The 9,851-nt window shown below is 42.6% G+C and overlaps 1 non-coding gene across 1 annotated transcript; it reads right to left on the bottom strand.

Moving 5' to 3' along the window:
* Window positions 1-8,844: 8,844 nt before the first annotated feature.
* Window positions 8,845-8,919, bottom strand: Trnas-uga (transfer RNA serine (anticodon UGA)). The gene has a single exon. It is a non-coding gene; the product is annotated as a tRNA-Ser (tRNA).
* Window positions 8,920-9,851: the final 932 nt, after the last annotated feature.

The following is a 9,851-nucleotide window of genomic DNA, read 5'->3' as shown; positions in this document are numbered from 1 at the left end:
GATACGATAAACCGGAATCGCGACAGGTTACAATCCGACCTGTATCAAAGTCGGAAACGTGATCGTACGCATTTCTCCTCCTTACACGAGGCATCACAACAACGTTCCACCAGGCAACGCCGGTCAACTGCTGTTTGTGTATGTGAAATCGGTTGGAAACTTTCCTCATGTCAGCACGTTATAGGTGTCGCCACCGGCGCCAACCTTGTGTGAATGCTCTGAAAAGCTAATCATTTGCATATCACAGCATCTTCTTCCTGTCGGTTAAATTTCGCGTCTGTAGCACGTCATCTTCGTGGTGTAGCAATTTTAATGGCCAGTAGTGTAAGAAACCACAAGTAAAGTCATTTAATTACCAAACTTCACTCTATGCTATTCAGTTAACTTTCTGCAGCGAAGTACAGATTTGTTACGACATGCCTAGCAATAGGCAGACTACGACATTGACATAAACGGTGTTTATAAATTAGTCATACAAAAGCAACCTTTAATGGCGAAAAGGGTGAATAATTTACAGAAATGTTTGATACAGCACTGAATGTAGTATATCTTTAAGTTTTATTTACGCATAACTGTTAGTTCCCTGCTATCCCCGCTAGATAGCATAAGCGAATGAGTTATTCAAAGAGTCATCAAGGAGCAGGTACAGAGCGTGCGCAGTATTGTTTATGGTTTCATGAATCCAAATCCGCTACTACAGTTCAGAGGCATTTCAGGACTAAATATCGCATGTCATCACCCCAAAGAAAAATTTATTAATTTGTACAATCGTTTCACCGAAATTTGCTGCGTATCGCTATAGGAATGTGCCGACTTGGATTGGACGTGGCGGAGCTATATCCTGATTACCATGATCGCTGATTAACCCCAACTGACGTCTGTGTAAGGGGTTACATTAAAGACAGTGTGTCTCTTACTCCGCTTTCGGGAAATGTCGATGAACTCCGACAACGAATTCCACAGGTAGTTATCACCATATGATGATGATGATTTGCTTCATAGGATTTGGCAAGAAACGTATTACAGTTGAGACATTTGCCGTGCTACAAATGGTAGTCACATTGAACATTTGTAAATAAAACTTGAAGATACACTGCATTCAGAGATGCATCAACTTTTTTGGAAACTATTTACCTAAATAAAGGTTAAGTTGTAGAACTAACTCATAAACGCCCTTCAAATATGATCTTTTGAAAATATAATTAGTTTAGCGTTTGTATTTAATTCAGAAGTGATGTTGAATGTGAGAAATTGGCAGTAGGGACAAGTGAAAACTGTTCTTTCCACTTCGTTATCATCAGTTGATCGAAATCGCACTCCTGCTCCTTGAAGACTGAACAGCGATGCAACATTGTCAGATCAGAAGAAAAAGTTTGTTCTTCAGATAGTATGATTATTTCAATCAGAGGGTAACACAGTAATAAGTCACGCCATTGAAATATATGTGCTTCTGGGCTTTTTATATTGATATTTTGTTTCATCGCGTTACCATGATTCCTCTCTTATATCTTGGCTACATGATCACTGAAATGGCTCTAGCGATAAGGTTCGCAGTATTTCATGTGATAGGCTCATATAATTGTTTCTGCGATGAGTATTTTACGACGATGAGTGTTTCATATTCGAAGCTCTTTTCGTAGAGTTCTGAGCGTTGGAGATCGGCACTTCCCTTGTGAGACCAGTATCACAGCACTTGTCCTCCTTTGACTTCAAGCAATAGAGCTTGAGACTTCTAGTGGATCGTGGAGATACAAGAGTTGTGACTGATTATGAACGTGCAAGCACGCAGTAGAGATAGTGGAGCAGAGTGACGATGTTGTTGCATGTAAGGTAGTCACATGACGATAAAATTTTAATGAAGTGCATGAAAACCTGCAGAAGATCTATGCTTGTGCCGGAACTAGCAACCAACCCTGAATATAAATAAATGTAACTTATTGCGCATAAACAGGCAAAGAGATTCACTACTGTTCAATCTCATTATTGGCGTCAATTTACTGGAACTAATAGCGTGACGGACTGCCGGCCCTACGGGCCGGGTTCGATTCCCGGCTGGTCGGACATTTTCTTCGCTCAGTGACTGGGTGTTGTGTCGTCTTCATCATCATTTCATCCCCATCCGGCGCACAGGTCGCCCAATGTGGCGTCGAATATAATAAGATATGCACCAAGGCGGCCGGACCGGCCCCGCAAGGGGCCTTCCGACCAATGACACCAAACGCTCATTTCATTTCACTGGAAATAATAACTACCGCAAAGTACCTAGATGTAACCGTGCGGAGCGATCAGAAATGAAATGACCACCTAAAACAAACAGTAGGAAAACTAGATGCCAGGCTAACATTCATTGGGAGATACTTAAGGGAATGCAATTCACCCATGAAAGAAGTGACTGACGAAACACGTGTTGGACCGATTATTGAGCATTCATCAGTCTGGAATCCTAATCGAGCTGGTTCAAGATAAGTAAGTGAGAGGGTAGAGAGAGGGGAAGGTTAAAGAGTGGGACAGATTCATTAGTTTGCGTGAGAGCGTTACGTAGATACTCAAAAAAGTTTCAATGGTGGACTCTAGAAGAAAAAATTTTCAAGTGGCTCTAAGCACTATGGAACTTAACATCTGAGGTCATCAGTCCCCTAGACTTAGAACTACTTAAACCTAAGTAACCTAAGGACATCAAACACATCCATGCCCGAGGCAGGAATCGAACCTGCGACCGTAGCAGCAGCTCGGTTCTGGACTGAAGCGCCTAGAACCGCTCGGCCAAAGAGGCCGGCGGACTCTAGAAGAGAGGCGTTGCTTATTACCGAGAGGTCTGCTGTTGAAATTATGAGAGAATACGTTCCGAAGAAAAGTTGTGGAACGTATTTCTTCTCCCAAATATGTCTCACGAGATGAATACGATGAGAAAATCATAGAAATTACAGCTCATACTACTATCATTAGTGAATGGCACAGTGAAAGGGTGAGGAGAGTAGTTGTACCGCAAATATCCTCACCACGCACAGTATGGTAGTAAGTGGAGTATGAACACTCGTGTAGCTTCTCTCATGAGACTGCAGAAAGATGTGTGAGCGGAACAAAAACATAAGCTCACACTCGGGTAATAAGGAAATCAAACCTTCCATCCGCCACATCTCCTTCCCTACAAACACTGATGAATCTTTAGTTTACATTAAGGTTTCGATCAAGCTACCTTCCGGTCGAGCACCATTCGACCAGCGTGCAGTAGGGACTGCGTGTACAGGGTCGCATTACTGATATGAATTTGTCAAAAAAAGCGTGACAAATCAAATATTAGCAGAACGAAATTGGACCACCCCAGACGCAAGGGCGGCGTGAAATTTGATCCGTGTACGCCATATGAAGCAACAGCGTGAATGCAGAGTGTGGGGTGGACCGCGAGGGACGGGACGCGGACAGGCCATAAATTAGAGGCTGTGTTCCGGCAGAGCGGCGGCAGTGCGCCCCTGTCTCACATGTCGACGGGCTCTCATCCCGTGGAACAAAAGCGGCGGCCCGCTAGAGCTCCACTGCAGCTCGTAACCATACAGTTTGGCGAAGTAAATTCCAGAGTAAATTTTCAATGCAGCGGATTTGTAACTTCCTGGAAGATTGGAACTATGTGCAAGACCGGATCTCGAACCGGGAATCATTTTGCCTTTCGCGGAAGAATGCTATTCCTACTGAATTCGTCCCGCCCTCACAGGTCAAACCAGCTCACACTCCGCCGCGGAGTGGAAATTTATTCAGGAAACAAACCTCGATAGCCATTTCCCAGAGTGCTAATCCCGTAGGTTCGCAGGAGAGCTTTTCCGAGATTCGTAAAGTAAGTGAGAGGTCGTCTTCTGCACTTCAACCTTTAGGCACTTGTGCCTGTTCTGTCTTCAGTTTTCACTGCCACCTCTCTCTGGATCTACCTACTTCCTCTTCTTCCTCTTGACTGGTAAGGCATGGCCTGAAGTGGTTCTCTCTAAAAATGTGTGAAATCTTATGGGACTTAACTGCTAAGGTTATCAGCTCCTAAGCTTACACACTACTTAGCCTAAATTATCCTAAGGACAAACACACACACACCTATGCCAGAGGGAGGACTTGAACCTCCTCCGGAACCAGCCGCGCAGTCCATGACTACAGCGCCTCAGACCGCTCGGTCACTCCATTTGAACCATTTTCTTAATATAAAGAAATGAAAAATAACGATGTAAGTTCTCAGAATAAAACATTTGGCCCACAAGCAGCACATTGCCAGCAATTATCTTTGCACACCGGCAATCCTGAGAGGTATGTGCTTTGTGGGATTTAGTATCTGTAATTGAGGTTACACGTTCATGACTGAGGTGATACATGTGAAAAAATGGTTCAAATGGCTCTGAGCACTATGGGATTCAACTTCTGAGGTCATCAGTCCTCTAGAACTTAGAACTACTTAAACCAAACTAACCTAAGGACATCACACACAGCCATGCCCGAGGCAGGATTCGAACCTGCAACCGTAGCGGTCTCGCGGCTCCAGACTGTAGCGCCTAGAACCGCAGGGCCACTCCGGCCGGCCCCCTCATTCTTCATACATGATGTTTGCATAACGTGTTATTTCCATCAATTTGTCCATTAAGTTACAAATATTTAACGGATACCCTCATTTCTTATATTGCATTCCCTGGTAACAACTAACTTTCCTGAGAATTCTAATTACTACTGCTTGCAGTTTACTTTTATTTCGTTTTCAAGAGTTTCACAATTCACTTCTACACAATAATACATGTCTTATGAAACTAAAAATTGTTTTCTTCTGTATTTTGTTCCAGAATGGTTTGCGTAACATTCCATATACTGACATATTTCTTAATCTTACTTTCTATCTCACTGTCCATATTATAGCTTACATCGCTTCCTAAAAAAATTAAAACTTGAGACATACTCAAGTGCGGTGCTTTCTATTATTATTTTTGAGCCGGTGGGGTGTTACCTTTGATGAGTCACTATTTTAGTTAAATTCCTACATTACCATTTGATGTAACTCATATATAGCTCATCCTCACTTTCCTCCAAAATTGTTACAACATCTGTATGCATAAGGATATTAACAATCTCATTTCTATTAATCTGTGTGCCAGGATTTACTTCCTCTCTCTATCTACCAAATAAATCATTTAAATGCACACTAAATACGGTTGGTAACAAGCTACAGCCTTGTTTAAGTCCCTTATTAGTAGTGATTTCTTAAGTTTTATTGCTGCTATCTTTTATTATTATTGTTGCGTGCTTGGACGGCTTTTCGTAGCTTCAATAGGATGCTTAAGATATCCAGCTTTAGTCTTAATGTTCCATAGCTTCTTTTTGTTCACATTGTCAAAAGCTTTTTCGAAGTGAGAGCGTTTCCTGGACAGATCGGTCGGTAAAGCATTTGCCCACGAGTTACGGACACCTTGTATGTTAATATTTATTTTTATCGGTTTCGTATGGAGTACTGTACATGTATTATAACTACAATTCGTTGATTTATAAGAAGTTCTCATACGAAAATACATAGCGTTGTTGAAGTTAAGTCCATTCCTTGCAGGGTGTGAATATTTTAATCGCTCTCTACTAGTCGTTGATCATTGTTCTAAGTTTTTCTGTTGCCTCACACTTGTTCACGTCTCGTACTGGTCTTTCAATACGACGACGTCCTGGAGAGTGGGTAGCGATGTCAGTGGTTATGTTACTTTATCAGTTCTTCTCTTTTTACCACACGAGGCTTCGTGGCATGCCCTTGCATCAAATAAGAATTTGAGGTGGTGGCTGCGAATAGAGCCGTGACGTCGGTAGTTGGCAATACTATGCACTACACCTCATAACGATCATGCTGTCTCGCAAGATTAGTGAATTAATCTTCACCAAGTTCCTGTAATTGTTTCAACGCGTCTCAATGTATACAAATTCAAATTTTAATTGGCCATTATTTCAGTCATATCAGACAATTCCTGGAACATAAAAATGAAGTATGATCATGCTGAATTTACAAGCAATGTTTTTCGCAACGCAACGCTCAGTAATTGTCAAACAAGGTGGTTAAAAACCAGTGGTGCAGGTATGTATACTTTTGTGAACTTTCGTTCCGTCTCGTCCAGATTACGCTGGAAGGACAGGTACACAAACACTGTCTTATGCCAACTACTGCATGACAATTTCTTTCTCGAAGAATGAAGAAGCCGATGTAGTGCTGCTCCTTAACCAGTGATAGGGCAGAGCTTTCGAGGTTGGTGTTCTGTTCGAGTCCTATCTGGTCCTCTACCGTTTCACCTACAGCGTTAACCTTCGTCCGTGCTGGCTTATCTGGAGCGTTCCAGGCGACTGGCGCTGCTCGGCAGTATCGGCTGGACTATCTCCTGGCTCGCGACGCTTAGATGACTCACTGAACACACTACCCTGCAGGATCACTCAGATGGTAATCTGGGTTGTATTCGCTGCTCTTTAAGAGTGGTGTTTAAAACTGTTTATGCAAACTAAGTTTTTTATCGTGTTTCATTCAGCTGTGAATGAGTGGCGCATTTTCTTCGATCAAGAACACTTCAGAAATTGACCAAGCGCTTTAATTCTACACGGGCATAGCTCGCTAATAACGTTGGCGTCTTGTTGCATCTCTGTTAGTGCTGAAGATAACCGAGACATTATTTCTGTTAATACGAAAAAATAATCCTAAGCACTATACAGGGTGATTCAAAAAGAATACCACAACTTTAAAAATGTGTATTTAATGAAAGAAACATAATATAACCTTCTGTTGTACATCACTACAAAGAGTATTTAAAAAGGTTTTTTTTCACTCAAAAACAAGTTCAGAGATGTTCAATATGGCCCCGTCCAGACACACGAGCAATATCAACCCGATACTCCAACTCGTTCCACACTCTCTGTAGCATATCAGGCGTAACAGTTTGGATAGCTGCTGTTATTTCTCGTTTCAAATCATCAATGGTGGCCGGGAGAGGTGGCCGAAACACCATATCCTTAACATACCCCCATAAGAAAAAATCGCAGGGGGTAAGATCAGGGCTTCTTGGAGGCCAGTGATGAAGTGCTCTGTCACGGGCTGCCTGGCGGCCGATCCATCGCCTCGGGTAGTTGACGTTCAGGTAGTTACGGACAGATAAGTGCCAATGTGGTGGCGCTCCATCCTGCTGAAATATGAATTGTTGTGCTTCTTGTTCGAGCTGAGGGAACAGCCAATTCTGTAACATCTCCAGATACTGTAGTCCAGTTACAGTAGCACCTTCGAAGAAAAAGGGACCAAAAATTTTATTGGCTGAAATGGCACAGAAAACGTTCACCTTAGGCGAGTCACGTTCATACTGAGTTGTTTCCCGCGGATTCTCAGTGCCCCATATACAGACATTGTGACGGTTGACTTTCCCGTTAGTGTGGAAAGTTGCTTCATCACTAAACCCAATCTTTGAAACGAAAGATTCATCTGTTTCCATTTGAGCAAGGATAAAATCACAGAAATCGATTCTTTTAATCTTATCAGCTGCAGACAGTGCTTGGTCAGACGATAACGTTTCATAACTAACCTTTTTCGTAGGACTCTCCATACAGTTGATTGTGGAATTTGCAGCTCTCTGCTAGCTCTGCGAGTCGATTTTCCTGGGCTGCGAACAAATGTTTGCTGGATGCGTGCTACATTTTCATCACTCGTTCTCGGCCGTCCAGAACTTTTCCCTTTGCACTAACACCCATTCTCTGTAAACTGTTTATACCAACGTTTAATACACCACCTATCAGAAAGTTTAACACCATACTTCGTTCGAAATGCACGCTGAACAACTGTCGTCGATTCACTTCTGCCGTACTCAATAACACAAAAAGCTTTCTGTTGAGCGGTCGCCATCTTAGCATCAACTGACGCTGACGCCTAGTCAACAGCGCCTCAAGCGAACAAATGTACAACTAAATGAAACTTTATAGATCCCTTAATTCGCCGACAGATAGTGCTTAGCTCTGCCTTTTGTCGTTGCAGAGTTTTAAATTCCTAAAGTTGTGGTATTCTTTTTGAATCACCCTGTATTTTGCCATTGGACTCGCTGCATTGGTAACACCGCTTCCCGTCAAACCACAGAATGTAAGGCTGTTGGATTTGGCTAGCACTTAGATGGGTGACCGTCCGGGTCTGCCATGTGCTCTTGGAAAGTGGAGTGCAGTCAGTCTGTGTGAGGTCACTTAACGAGCTTCATTGAGAAGTAGCGGCCCTGATCACGAAAGCTAACAACGGCCGTAGAGCGGTGTCTGACCACATGCTCCTCCAAATACGCATCCTGATAGTGGCACAGCGGTCGGTCGGTAACGTTGGGCCTTCCGAGGCCTGTTCGGACGGAGTTTAGTTTTAAGTGTACGCTATAATGTACATGTATTTGCGTATTTTTAAGAAATATGATCTCTTAAGGTACAGTTTCTAAAAACATGATTACAATTTCCTTTACTGTCTCTCAGTACTTGGTGACAAGCGGATAAACGAGTGGAACCTTATTTGCCTGTTTCAGTTCCTTCAATTTTTCCTAGAAAAGATTCTAAGATGTTCTACGGATGTAGAATAAAACATTCACAAACAGATTAAATGAAGAAAGAAAGCCGGCTGGTGTGGACTAGCGGTTCTAGGCACTTCAGTCTGGAACCGCGCGACCGCTACGGTCGCAGGTTCGAATCCTGCCTCGGGCATGGATGATGTCCTTAGTTTAGTTAGGTTTAAGTAGTTCTAAGTTATACGGGACTGGTGACTTCAGATATTAAGTTCCATAGTCCAGATTGAGATTTTCACTCTGCAGCGGAGTGTGCGCTGATATGAAACTTCCTGGCAGATTAAAACTGTGTGTCCGACCGAGGCTCGAACTCGGGACCTTTGCCTTTCAAGGGCAAGTGCTCTACCAACTGAGCTACCCAAGCACGACTCACGCCCCGTCCTCACAGCTTTAAGTTCCCTAGTGCTCAGAGCCATTTGAACCATTTGAAAAAAAAAGTATTTTTAATAGGAATATTCAATGTAATTCCACATTGGAAACTGTCAATTTTATTGAGTTATCTAATAATTCTCTACGCAACAGAAAATATAAATTTCGGGAAATAATAATTCTAAAAATTTTCAAACATGGATTTCATGCTGACTAGTAGTATTGCCGTTCTTTCTTTCTTTGTTTCTTTGTTTGTTTCCTGCTTCTTGAACATCTTCATACCTTTCATTCCTATCTTTTTTTCCTTCGACTCATTAACAAATATGTCAGGCTACATTACTAAAGGGCTAAAATGGTCACGCGATCACCCACCCCCAATTGCAGGATGCCTATCTAATGTCTTCCAGGGGAAAAATTTGATTTTCAGTATTTCATATAATTATTGACCAAACTGAGAAAATTCAAAATGCTGACATAATGTACTCTTTAAGCGGTATAGGTTTGCGTCAAGGGTTAAACACAACAAGTGTAATATTAAAGCAGTGTACGTCCCAAGGCAGCATAACTCATGCTGCGCGGACTATCCAGACTATATTCATCCAGCTTTTAGGAATGGGAGAACTTAGCGACTTCCAACAAGCTTTACACGATTTCAAATGTTTTCGAAACTTTTTCTCACTGGTACCGCCCACAAATTAATGAAACGTTTTCAAATGGTTCAAATGGCTCTGAGCACTATGGGACTTAACTACTGTGGTCATCAGTCCCCTAGAACTTAGAACTACTTAAAACTAACTAACCTAAGGACATCACACACATCCATGCCCGAGGCAGGATTCGAACCTGCGACCGTAGCAGTCGCCCGGTTCCGGACTGCGCGACTAGAACCGCTAGACCACCGCGGCCGGCATGAAACGTTTTAATTTG

This window comes from Schistocerca serialis, chromosome 7 (genome assembly GCF_023864345.2).
Source record: "Schistocerca serialis cubense isolate TAMUIC-IGC-003099 chromosome 7, iqSchSeri2.2, whole genome shotgun sequence".
Lineage (NCBI taxonomy): Eukaryota > Metazoa > Arthropoda > Insecta > Orthoptera > Acrididae > Schistocerca > Schistocerca serialis.
Note: the sequence above shows the minus strand (reverse complement) of the source record. Positions and strands in the feature narration are given on the sequence as shown.